The sequence below is a fragment of the Carassius auratus genome, unplaced genomic scaffold, assembly GCF_003368295.1.
Source record: "Carassius auratus strain Wakin unplaced genomic scaffold, ASM336829v1 scaf_tig00216571, whole genome shotgun sequence".
Classification (NCBI taxonomy): Eukaryota; Metazoa; Chordata; class Actinopteri; order Cypriniformes; family Cyprinidae; genus Carassius; species Carassius auratus.
Genome location: NW_020528639.1, coordinates 321,648 through 335,911, shown reverse-complemented (window position 1 = coordinate 335,911; position 14,264 = coordinate 321,648). Strand labels below are relative to the sequence as shown.

The 14,264-nt window shown below is 37.7% G+C and overlaps 1 protein-coding gene across 2 annotated transcripts in view; it reads left to right on the top strand.

The window, feature by feature from the left end:
- The window catches only part of LOC113098507 (tomoregulin-2), a 59,090-nt gene that overhangs the window by 10,363 nt on the left and 34,463 nt on the right, over positions 1-14,264 (top strand). The window lies entirely within an intron of this gene.

Sequence of the window (14,264 nt, the reverse complement as noted above, 5' to 3'; positions counted from 1 at the left end):
AGTTTTGCATGCATGCAATGACAAAAAAGACTTTAGTTTTTACCAAAAAAAGAAAAAAAAATGCAGTAACGTTACTATGAGGTATGACTCTATTCTTAAAGAAAACTCCGAAAACAACGACAAACAATTCACATATCACAATACAATTGTCATTGAAGACCTAGAAGCTAAACGGTGCTTACACAACAAACCAAACAATTATTAAGCATGCTACATAAAACATAAAAACAACAATTATTAATAACACTTACAGGTTGTGATACGGAGGAGGAAGCTGATGCAAATACACTTGGAACTGAACCTTCCTTCAATATCAGCCGGCTCGCGAATCCAAGTTTGATTGCATTTAAGTTGGTAAAGCAATCGTCTTCAAAATGGTGTGAACAAAGCACAAGGCTCGGACTATACTTCTGTGGTACAGTGTATATATGAATTGTAGCCATCCTTGGGCAGATGGAAAAGTTTGCTTTTGAGTCGCACTCATGGTCGCACTTCAGAACACAGCGTCTCGTCGCCATGATGTTTTCTAGTTTTCACTGGCGTCTTGGACCGCAATAAGTGGGCGTGTCGTATTCAAATAACTTGACAAGTTGACGTCATCTAGTCAGAGAAAAAGCTTCGGTCTTCTAACGATTCATAAAAATGACTCAGAGTCGACTCTTACTTTTAAAAGACAATAACTTTATATACGGTGCACTCTCATATTTCAAACTTTGCAGGATGTTTTTGTTCACTTAGATCTATGTTACACACTACATGAAAGGTAAATTTCAAAATTGCATGATAGGTGCTCTTTAAACAAATTAACATGATTATGTGTTTACTGTACCATTGTGTGGCTAAGCACACGGTTGCCATTCATAGCATTCATGCACTGTTTATAGTATAAACTGCACAATCATACTGCACCGTCCTATAAAGGGTAAACAGCTTTTGATCAACCTTCACCAATTAATTCTAGGTGTTTAGATTGTTTTGAATATGTGTTGAATGTAATTTGGAATATTTTCTAAATATTCAGGCACTGATGCTACGTTTCATCCATTGAGCAGCCGCAATGCTTGCCAAAACCCAAACCCTTGATTACAACCAGCAACTGGATATAATTGTACAATTTCATTTAATTCAAAATGTTGTTCAAATCTTTTCACAGTTGTTTTTAAAATTTTAAAACCAATGGCCTTTAGGAGGTATAAAAAAAATATATATAGTATAAAATCTAGTAGACGCAAGACTTTGATGCCATGATAACAGTAATTTCAAGTATTCTTGAGTATATTTGCCTTTCGCTGTTTTCAGTCTAAACGATTTTTAAGAAGACTACTAGAAAGTGGCCCACTTTGTCTTCTTTGGCCTTGAGATCAGAGTGAAATGAAGCCGGAGAGAGTCGGTCCTAATAACATCTGAGTTTGGTCTAAATGAAAATGCATTAGAGTCCCTCCAAGGCACTGAGCACATAGGCACTCAATGAGTCTGTTATTTTTATCCCAGCTTGCGAAGGCACATTAGTTTCTTTGGCGAGATAAATAGCATTACCTGTTTGCCCCCCTCCCCTCGTCCTTTATTTATTTCTTTATTTTTTTGTGCAAATAGGACTCAGACTCATGAAGGTGCTGTGTTTTTTAAGACAAACCCCATTCTGTGTCCGGCCTCACTGGGTCACATTGTTTTAATTTGTTTTCAAGTGAGGCACTAATGCCATCGGCAAGAATAGGATCGGCTTGATTTAGGCATCCTGGACTGTGTGCCACATGTGTGCAAGTGAAACTCTGGCGTCAGCTCGCTTAAACCTAATAATGGTCAATGTCTTTATTCCATTAAGTGAAATAATTCAAAGAAGGATCGTCGAGAGGCTTGTGACGGGTATGAAGCCCAGGGAAGTCTACAGTCAGGGAGGTAGTGTTGCTGAAAAGAGGAAGAAGGCTTGAATGCCGATGAATAGAGGTCATTCAGCCCCTGATGTTCATTTAGTGATGTTTATTCACCTCACACCAGCTCTCAGAAGCGCCTGCCACATCACTCATACTGTGCTGTTTATTTAAGATTGGTTCTTTAATGGTTTTTTAAGTAATCGTTATATCTGGATGTTTGATAGAATTTTACTACTTTCTACATGGCTCACAAAAACAAGGTCGCAGGAGTCTGAACATGATATCACTTTTAAGTGTGTCTTCTTTATGTGCCACTCAGGGGAGAGAACCCACCTTTAAGAGAGAAGGACCACTTTTACACGTATAAGTCTGCTTCATCATACCACGCTGAATTAGAATTCACTAAAGGAGGCGGCCAAAGGGAAGCTGCTTGGCTTTGTGTGTATAGTAATAATTTTCTCTATTAAAATGATTTATCAAAATAGGAATTGTATATATATTACGCAACAATCAAAAGATTGAGGTCTAAGTTTTTTGTTTTGTTTGTTTTTTGATGTATGTGTATGTTAAAAGAAGATGCTCATCAGGCCTGCAATTATTTGATCACAAATACAACAAAAGCAGTAATATTTTGAAATATTAATACAACTGATTTTTTTTTTTTTTTAATCCTGTTTTCATCAGTCTTCAGTGTCACATGAGCCTTTGGAAATCATCGAGCTGGTGCTCAAGAATCATTTATTATTATTAATATTGAAAACAGTTGTACCACTTCATTTATTTATTTGTTTGTTTGTTTGTTTTTTCACCCAGTTATTTTGTGGAAACTTTGAAACAGCATTAATTTGAAAAAAAAAATTGCAATAATGTAAACCACTTTACTGTCACTTTTAAACAGTTTGATACATCCTTGTGAAATATAATTAGTTTTAGTATTATTTCAAGTACAGACCCTGAACTTTTGAACAGCAGAGTTTCAAGTGCTGTATGTGGTATTTGATCCGTTTTGATTGAAATCTTGAAACATGGTAAATGTTTAGTTATTATTCTGTTTATTCATGGCAGATGCAACTCTGCTTTTACTGATTTGTTTATTTTATGTTTTCAGATTTTATGATCCATGAATTTTTGAATAAGCATGATGAAGTTCAAAAAAAATTGTGAAATTTAATCTAGCCAAGAATAATTAATCAAATGCACCAAAGTATCCCTGTGGCCAGTGGAAAGCAGAAACTGAGAGCAACGCAGAAATGAAAGTCATTTAATTTACGTAAGTACTTGTAATACTTGTAAAAACTTTCTTTAGTACCTTATTGCATTGTGAGAGGTTGGTTAACCCCAAAATCAATTTAGCTTTTTTTATGTGATTTTTACCTGCTGGGAAGTATGCAGTATGGCTCTCAGTTTATATAATGTAATTTACAGTATGTCTTTGGACCACTGAACAAGTTAACTTTGAAACCTGGGGACACAACATGAATCCCGTAAATGGTTTTCCGAAAAAAAAGTTTGATGTGATGAGGTAAGGCTTCTCCATCAGAGCTTATAATGGATACGATTACTAAAGATGCATGTCTCTGACACAGCAGCAGGAGTTCTGGAACAGGGTGACAGGTCAGTTTTAATCATCAGAGTGATTTTGTGTTGTGTTCAGGACAAAGACTCAAAAAAAAGATGGACAATGTATGTCCTTACAATTTCCTTACACTATTAAAAAATGAAGCTGAAATGCACCAGAAATGGCCGCAGTCAACTGATGGACATCACTTGATTCAGATTGTGAGGTGAAGCCCCATCTGCTCCATCAAGGTCCCATCCAAACTGTTACAGACTCAGTCATAAGAACACAGTCATCAACTGGTTCAAGTGTTTTGACTTTTAGGGTCTTCTATAATACCTGGAGAAAACTGTCTGTAAGCATTTCCCCTGACTTCAGTGCCACTTTCTCATCTTGTACACTGGAAAAAAAATATACTTTTTTTTTTAAGGTAAGGGGTTTATTTTAGGGGACAATTTATTTTAGCTACATTAAAAAAATTTTTTTTAAAAATGCATGTTGAAATGTATTTAAATGTTGCTAAAACAAATTTATTTCAACCACTTACCTAATAAAAAATGTAGTAGTTAGTGTATTTTTATCTTTTATCTTTTTTTTTTCAGTACTCATGACTCACTGGAAGTTTGAGATGTCAAATATTTTGTCTCAGCTCATAGGAAGTCAATTTTTTTTTTGTTTTTGTTTTTGTTTTTGTTTTTTTGTTTTTTATTGTGCAATCAGAGGCAAGATTCACGTTTGCTGCCAGAATGGTGTAATTACATTTTCTACCAGCAGGAGCTTAGAGGGTCATGCTAAGCAACCAAACTTTGAACTTTCTGTCTCTCAAACACTTTTTGGCAAATCCTAGATCAGTAAACTGTTTGTTCACCCAAAGAAGACCATTGTCATAATATACTCACTTGAAATATGTCTCAAATGATTTTGAAAGTGTCAACTGATGAAGAAAAAAAAACACATTGGACCCTATTGACATTCATTATATGGGAAAAACAAAACTCCAAGTATAATGTATTTTTTATATGTTTCACAAAAGAAAGAAAGTTAAACTCGTTTAGATGACATGGGGATGATTGATTTTAGATTTTTTTTATATAATTTGAAACTTTTGTTTTATAGATATACTTCCAAAAAGCCTGCTGTTGTTCACTTGAAATATCTGAAAATACAGCAAACGGAATGTGCATCTGCCCCGTCAGATTTTGCCCTCTTTCTAGCAAATCTTCAATTGTCCTCATCTGGACATGTACCATCATGTCATAACGGATCGTGTTTTTGTGATTCTGCATGTTCAGTCATGCTTGTGCTGATGACTCACTGTGTTATGACACCTCTGATCCAAAGCTCTGATGCTCAGTCATTCATGTGCACTTTCATTGCTTACCCGCGTGATTCATTCTAATAGGGGGTTATTGCTTAGCCACAGATTGCCTGGGCTTTTAGTTTTTTGGCTTGATTGCAAGCTAGTTTGTGGCATTGTCCCTTGACTGTTGATGTGTGGTCTTGATTCAGTTTAACTTGACTGATCAATTATCGCAGCCATTTTCTTCTCTCTGCTTGATTCGTCTCTCACACACTCCGATTCTGGTTAATACACCATCCCTCTGACCATTCTCCGATGACTGAGGTGTTGCCATTTTAAGATGGATGTAGCCCGGCTGATGTTTGAGTTCTAGCCAAGGTGCTGCATTCAAGTGAAAAGCAGCATCTCCTTCAGTTCTCAGTTATCTGGGAATGAACTCACAGGGCGCGCAGACAGTGGCAGAAGGTGGACGCCTTCCCTCCGGGCCTTCGGCTGCCCATCATAAGAGCCATTTTCAGCCAGATATCTTTGCATACATTTCCATGCATTTGTGATCCTTTTATCCTCCAGTCACATGATTTCACCATCGCTGGAGACAGATTAAAAGTGGGGCTTTATTCCCTGGTGCCATTAGAGAGTCCTACAAGACTACGACAATGAATCATGTTGTACAGGTGCAATACTAAAATGTTCTTGGAGTGCCTGCAAATGCAGTTTTGAGTGTATCCTCATGTTTGTGTTGAGGAATAAGCAACAGTCTGCTTTGCAAATTCAGAGTACCTAAGACCTGATAAAAACACAATTTATTTCAATTTGCAAGCACACAGTACACAATAGATGGTAATAAAAAGATTAATATTCAAGGGAAGACTTGGAATAAAGTAATAAAAAGCTTTTTCTTGATCACACATATTTCATTATTCATATTTCTTTTAAAATCTGGCATCCATGGCACACCATCTGGATCACATGCATGGATCACACATGCTCTTCCGAACTTTTTTTCTTGCTTTTTAATCCGTTTTTTGTCACTTAAGTAGCAATTCTATTCGATTCTCTCATGTTAGTATTAAAGGCTGCTACCTTAATGTTGATAATATGGTATAATATAATGGTATAATAAAATTGTTCAGTAAACATTTTTTGATTTTATGATAAAATTAAATTAAATAAATTAGATGCTCCATCAAGGAACAAACTTAAAAATAACCAAATTATATTTTTCTCAATTGTCTATTTTTAGTAATGAGGTATATTTTTGCAAGAAAAAAAAAACATTAATAAAACATTTCTTTCATAATTCATACAATAAAGCAATATCAATTATATAGAATTAATTTAGAATTCAGCTTATGTGTGGTCACAGTTGTATGGATTTATTGGCTGTTTTATATTTTTGTGGTTCTCCCAGTCACAATTCAGAGTCCTTTTAGAAATGTGTTTAAAAAGTGCATAATTTCTTTGTGTGTTTGGAACCTGTTTAAAAATAATTTTTTCGGCAATTGCGTCTGCCACTAGTGATGTAGAAATTACACCCCTTGCTTTAAATGACTTTTAAAGGAAAAGTGCATTTGAATCATTTTGGATGACGCAGAAGTCTTTGACCAGCTTTTCATGGCCGCCCATACATTCAGCCTATAAAATAAAAAAATAGGGTTCATTTTTCTTTTCCTCTCTTTATTTCACGTCTATCACCCCTAATAGCTTCTCTCCATGAGCTGCCACAGGAGATAACTTCCACCAATATATCAAAAATGAAGCAATTAAAATCAGGAAGGAAGTTATTTCAGGGTGGAATTAGGTCCAGTTTCCTGTTAAAAGTCAGTCTGGTGGGATTGAAAATGCAGTCGTACCGGCAGCACCTGTTTTTTTCCTCCTGGCTATGTTAGATGCAGAAAGTGTCATACATCCATGTACACACACAGACCCTCGGCTGGCATGTGCTAGACATGAGACCGACTGACGGGTTGGCAGCTGGAGAGTCGGTGGTGTGGGGATTTTACCGAAGTAGGTGATGTTGGCTTGAGCCTGATGCCACTCAGGATAGCAGCATCTGTATCAGTCCCCGCGCGGCTCCCCTCAGCCTGTCAGACGCTATTACCGAAGAGCCGTCTCCCCTGACAGGGCCTGGGAGCTCCTCGCTGGGAAGAGCGTCGCTCTAATCAAGAGCAGACTGCCAAGCGGTTAAGGAGGGAGGCAGGAGCCTTTCCACCCTCCCCACCAGCCTCCCCCCACCCTCATCAGAGGCGAACGGCATGTACACAGGCATCCTGGGAATGGGGAATGTCACTCAGTCACACAATGGCAGGCACATCTCTGTGTGAGGGGGCGCAAAAAATACATCATCTGGTGAGACATGCACCAGATTCTTTTTTTTCTTTTTTTCTTGTTTGTGCCTCTCCGGGATATCGTGTCTGATCTATTTCTATTTTTTTCCCTCCCATGACCCTATTGGCCACCCTCCCTGAGAGCTGTCACAGATAATGTGCTTCTTTAAGAAAGAAAGCGTTGAATCCAAATGCACTAAGACGCAGTTACTCTCTTACTTTTCCAGATGAGACTGTATTTAAATGAGTATCGCAGGTTCAGTACAAGTTTAGCTCATTCAACAGCGATGCTTACAGTGAAAGTGAATGGCGCCTGTTTTTAGAGGATTTAAAAGCAGAAATGTCAAGCTTTAAAGCATTTACATCAACAATACATATAATAATTCAACTTTATATGTTATTTGGTGTTGTTTAATTTACATCAACCAATATGATTTATTCCTAAGCTTGTGGAAAAGTGCATTTATTTTGACAACGATAAGAATGCTTAGAGCTGAGCCATCTTCATTAGTTTACTTTCTTTCTTTCTTTAACAGCTCCGCCTAATAATTATTTATATAATATATTTATATAAAGAATTTAAATAGTAAATGAAGAAGTAGTGATGGAACAAATTTCAGCAACCAAAAAAAAAAAGTATTTGGTTTTGATCAATATAGAAGGGCCAAAATCACTGACAATACAGTCAAGTTTACTGTAATTAGAGTTTCTATAATGGTCATTTTGCACACTCTTGTGAAAAAGTGACATGACATGGCCAAGTGGTGACCCATACTCGGAATTTATCCCATCCAAAGTGCACACACACAGCAGTGAACACACACCCAGAGCAGTGGCCAGCCATTTCTATTTTATTTTTTTTACTACCTGTGGAGTAGTTGGGGGTTCAGTGCCTTTTTCAAGGGCACCTCAGTCATGGTATTCAAGGTGGAGAGAGCACTGTACATGCACTCCCCACACCGACAATCCATGCGGTTATGAGTCTGGCTCTCTAACCATTAGGCCATGACTTCCCCAAGGTGTCGATGTTAACAAGCAACAACAGGTGAAAAGCTGTCGGCTGTTTGGACTCTAGGCCTGGGTTGGCAACATCAACAGTCTTCAGATTGATTAGCCAGGATGTTTTTTAAGTTTTAAGTTGATGCTGCTTTTTGTCTCTATAATGAATAATGCGATGTGCCATCCACCACCTTGCTCTTGAAATATGCATTGACATTGGCCAACATATAATCCATATTGATCACTTCCATTGTAACCAGAATGTGTGTGTGTGTGTGTGTGTGTGTGTGTGTGAATTCTAATCCACAAGTGCTGTTGACCTCATCTTTTACTGAATTCAAAATATTATTTTAAATTCATCATTTCGAACAGCTGTCTCAAACCTAACCCCATGATGCATTTCTCCAGTCTATCAACTGAAGCAAGCAATATTTTGAAATGATGACATCACAAATCGCATGTGAATGAACTCGCACCCTTTTGTCCTTGTGCGAGACTGTCCCATTCACATTTCTCCACTGGTTTAAGGTCAACTCATCCCTTTGGTACAGAACTAACGATCTGACAGAAAGGCCCAGTTTTCCGTCGTCGTTCCCTGGAGCTTTTACTCTGTCACATACGCTGTGCCAGACATCCATCACTCCGCAGGGCCAGCTGACAGGGCCACTCAAAGACACTATCTCTGTCTTTTGTCACGAACCACAGGTGTTCCAAGTGCCTGGAACATTAAGTCTTTTTAGTGGAAGTGCCACTCGTGACATATGAGATTTTTCGATTTCAAGTTATGGGCAGCTTTGTGTTTTCCAAGGAAACGATGGTTGTAGTACCAAGGATGTCACTGGAATTCGAACAGAGGATGTCCTGACTTGTTTCTCCACTCCTCGGGGCTTCGACTCTTCGAAATCTTTGACAGGTTTGTTCTCCTGATAAGGATCAGCTGATGTTACTGATACACAGCCGATAGGCTTTACGTTATCTTAATGGAAGAGAAAAAACAGGCCGGCAGACTTCTTGTCTGTGACTGTCTCTGTACATGTCAGATTGAGCTGTGCGTGCGTGTGCACGCGAAGTCTGTTTGCAGTCACAGCCACTCACTCACCGTGCACTCTGAGCATCGTTCTGGCCTCTCATGTTTCTCGAGTCGTGCTGTTTCAGCCCTCATAATGTGCCCAAGGGTGAAAAGAAATGCTACATAATGCCTAATGAATCAAATGGGTTATATCATGTTCCACGATGCATAATTAACTCGCTATGCCTGTTTCATCTCAAGCTGTTGTGTACCCACTGGGAAGTAGACAAGTACACACATTTGCTTTTCTTATTCCATCGGCTCAAGACTCCTTTAGCACTTCTCAGTATGCTGGACCATATGGGAGTTTTGCATCTGCACTCAAGATACTCCGCTGTTTTAAATAAGACACTCCGATTTCACACTTCCTAGCAGATATCCTTACATTTGGAGTTTCACTCCCTCACGGTGTACGATAAACACAAATGATAAATTCACTTAAGTACAAGGTTTAGTGTGGCCATACACACCAGCTGTGCTTTCTGCTGTTTGCTCTTAAGGGAGATGTTGCTATACAGTTCTCACACAGTACAAGGTAGGAGACTTACTGTACACATGATTACTATTAAGAGATAACCCACCCATATGTCAAAGCCCATTATCTGTCAAACATATTTTATTGGTTTGTAATACTTCCGCTTTTGAGAAAAATACTTCATTCAGACACTCTTAAAAAAGATTTTAGTCAAATTAATCCAAATTTAGTTCACAAATACCTTATTTATGCAGCAATTTAGTGTATGATTTACATTAAAACGATTTCAATCCAAAATTGCTAGTAAATTTTGCGAATAATTGAATTTAAAGTGAATTTTGAAGAAGCGAGACTTAAGTAGTATTTACTCTAGAACATTACTACTTAATCTTTGTTTTATTTAAAAATTTAAAAAATGTAATTTTAATAATTCAAGTATTTTTTTTACATCAAAAATAGCCATTGAAGCTAGTATCACATTGAAAAAAGAAAAAGACTATGTCGCTTTTATCATTTCAAATTCCAAACAGCATTTCAACAGCAGTTTTCATTTTTACTAATATTTTAAACTAACTAAGTCCTCCAGAAGTAGCTAAATACAGGACCTGAATACAGCACAAGGTGATATTTAGGTGGTGTAGGATACAAGTCTCTAGAGTGGTGTTTTCTTATGGGAGTGTGTTGTCTTATTGTCAATAACTGAACTGTAAACTCTTTAAGAAAGTCTAATAATTATATTGCATATAAGACTCTTTCATGGTTTAAGTCTTATAAGCTAATATAGTATGCTTTGGATTATTGTATCTAACCCTTGTTGTAACCCTTTTGTTCTTAATTTGTTATTGTATTTTCTTGTTCTTTTATTGCATAAAAAAACTGGTCAGCAAGTGTTTTGGTCGTTTTCAGTGCAGTTAGCTCTTCCTCTTACAGAACACAGTACGCAGTCAGTCTTATCACCGCACCGATCGCTTCTGCTGCTCACTGTGTCTGACTTTAATTGCCTGTCTTGGTTCAGTCTAGCCCTACTGCTTGAGAAGTTTCTTTGTGTAGGCTATGGCAGTACAAGCAGTGCCTAGCAGAGATAGATTGACTTGTCAGAACGAGAATGGCTGGTTTGTGCCTTTGAATAGATGAATAGATCAGTTAATAGATGGACTGACTGATTCGGGAATGAATGGCTGGATCATGAAAAAAAACTGACGGATGGGTAAAAAACAAGGATTTAATGGACTGCCACGTGCTTGTTCTAATACTCACTCTAATAATACTGCAACACTTTCCCGTTGGCTTCCTGCCTGTGATTAAGTGTGACTAATGGTGTGAACGAAATGTTAAAATGTGGTAACACAGGTGTCTCTGAGTGATGTTTGCAAGAACTTTTTCGATGTTGTGAGGATAAAGAGGCTTTAAAATAGCTAAGTAAAAGATAATGAGGGAAATTGGAACTAAAGCAAGACTTCACTGTTAGTCGGAACACAGCACCACAGCAGCCCCTGCAGGACGAAACAAGAATTGCAGCACCTCCGATAGCGTTGAAAGTCCCAAAACACGATGAATTAGAAGGGTGGGTTTTAGTTCCTCTCAGCTGCAGAGGCTAAGGCTATATAAAGGCTAATAAGGTTAAGTCTAGAATCTATAAAGATTTTTCTACAAAAGAACCTGATTACTCGTATACATATGGCTTTGAAGCACTGTTAACTTTTGGTTCTAGAGACAACAGGCACAGGGAGTAAAATAAGGTTAGTAGACGGATCATTTGTCAGTAAATTAATGAGTCAAATCATGACCCCCAGTATATCGACCTGTAGGAGTGGAAGCACCGCCTTTCAGTTAAGAGAGCCAATCACCTGTTTGTTTAGACTAGAGCCATGTATGCATATTAGCTGGAACTGAATATAAGTATTTTTGTGTGATTTGAGTTTAAGAAGCACACTTTATATACTGTATCATTATTGTCATTTTCTATTGCTGATTTGAAATACGATATCGTAACAAACATGACAAACATTTTTCTCACACTTGCAGCGCTACAGCACACTCTCAGAAAAAAAGATACAAAAGCTGTCACTGAGGTGATACCTTTTCAAAAAGTGCACTTTTGTACCTTTTAGGTACTAATATGTACCTTTAAGCTACCAATATGGACTCCTTAGGTACAAAGTTGTGTCTTTTCAAAAGGTACCACACCAGTGTTTGTACTTTTTTTCTGAGAGTGTACAGTATAAGATAAATAATAAGAGTACAACAATAGATAAAAGAAGTATAAATCCAGATCAACAGAAACAAAATGGATTAATCCTTAAGAACAAGTTTAAAAAGATGACTTTTTAAACTTTCTAAAGTTGACAATAAGATTTCAGACCACTCTCTTATAGAATTAGATACCCAGACAGCAAGCAGTTTCGGCCCAGGCCAGATGTGAGCCGGATCTGGGCCAACACTATGTTGCTGTCTGGGTACTGGCCTGTACTGGCCTGTTTTCTACATAGAGAATAACAAAATACATGTGTTTGTGAGATGCCCGCTGAGTGAACTGACTCGACTTAAAGGTACTTAAGAGCCATAATGTGTAGTGTGCCATTTTGTGTACTGGGTTGAAAACATTTTGTCGACCTCCGCCCTGAGTGTGTGTGTGTCTGGCCTCTGTTGGAAGGCTCATTGTATTAGATTGCTTTCGAACACATGCTGTCCAGCCTTATGGCCGTCTCTTACAAGTTTCTTTATCTCTCCTCCCTGTGCCTGTCTCTGTGTCATTGTCTCTCCTGTCTTCCTTAGCCCCATCACATTGTCTTATTGTGTCTTGATTTGTTATGATCAAAAAAATGTATTACTTTAGTTGAGAATTTGTTGTACTCTTCACCTTGTATGAGCAGTCATGGCCATGTTTTACTTGAGTGTATGGTGTCAGGAAATTGTTTCACCCAAGAATGAAAATTTGCTGAAAATGTACTCACTCTCATGCTATCCAAGATGTAGTTTGGGTAATTCAGTTGCCTGTGAACAGGAAAAAGGGGCTTGTTTAATGCTTTTTTATCACGGCTAACTGTGAAAAGATCAAACTTTTTTTGCAGTGGAACAGATAGGTGTAACATATATTAGCATGCTTTTCAGCTTTTTCAAGGTTTTTTCATTTATCATAATACCACTTCAATCCTACACTTCTTTTATAGCTAAAGTGCCTTGTCTGCTTTTTTAACTGTTATTACTTGTCATGAATTTATTTCAATTACATTTTCTTCGTAATCACCAGTTATTTTTCTGCAAAGATGAAGTGCTAATGCACTCCTTCCTCTCAAGGGGTAAAGTTAAAAGGACCAAACTGCAGGGGCTCGGCAAAACAGGCATTTCTCAGGGCATGCTGGGGGCTGCCTGGGGCTGGGCAGCCTTTCTTACTATTGCATCATGCCAGGCCAAAAAGATTGACTGAACACTTGAAGCTGTAGAAATGTCAAAAGAATGAAAAGGTTTAAAAACTGTTAATATCCATTTCACTCTCTCCTCCTGTTCTCTTTCTTTCTGTGTTCATTTTGAGATCATCTCCATGCTTAGCTCTTCTGAGATTTCACTCTGTTTTTCTATTCTGGTGACTCCTCGGTTGCGTTTTACTGTCACTCAGTCTTTTCTTTCACTCTCCATCTCAGGTGCGCTGATAGTGGGATATTTTTATCAAAGAAAACTGAAATCGCATTCGACCTTGGTTGAATGAGAGATTTTTTGGGAGGGAAAAAATACAAACCCAATGCTCAAAAGCATTAGCTCACAGACTGTCCCAGTGTTCAAACCTATACCACTTCAGTTAACATTATATAGTAATTAATTACAGTTCTTAAATGTCCTTGAATCCAACAGCACTGTTTGCATCTCTTCTCTTATCTGTGTTTTCTTCTAGACAGACAAGCTGTCAGTCTGTGTATTAGTGGCGGGTATATTTCTCTTTCTGCAGGTTACAACAGCAAGCCAGTAGATTGTGACAGGTCTTTAAACAAGTTATTTAATCATTCATTAGACATTTTGTCTCCATACAAATAGAGCATGCAGAGTAGGAGAAGTATAATGGGTCATCCATTTATTGTCAGTGAACTGTCGCAACACGCCAGTGTTACTGATTATACAAGACACTATTACTGATTATAATGGCTTCTGTTGGCTTTTGAGTTTGAAGGTGTTTAACGGAACGTGTAGAAAGCCTTTTGCAATCCACTTTGCTGCTTTTCCATTATTTTGCTATGTAAACATGCACTATACACAATGCATTCATTTATCATTGCATTCATTTTGTGACTTTTGCGGCATCTCATGCATTTCATAGCATTCTGAAAATGCAACATTCAAGTTCAAAAACGCTTCCTGTTTAATATTTTAAAAAAATGCATCTACGCACTTTACGTTGTTTTCATTCCACTATCATGCCTCTCTCGTTTTAAATGCAAAAACACATTCTGTAGCCCCTCAAGCTATTACAACGCAATTCAGCAATGGCCATGCCGAATGCAGATACATTGTTACTCAATATTAAGTTACCCTGTATTAACTTGTCTGTTGGAATACATTGGGTATATTACACTCTCAGTCTTGCTTTTGAATGTATGTAATATCATCTTGAAGTTGTACTTACTGCAAACTGGATTTACTCTTTTCTTACCAGACGATCTTATTAATATTTAA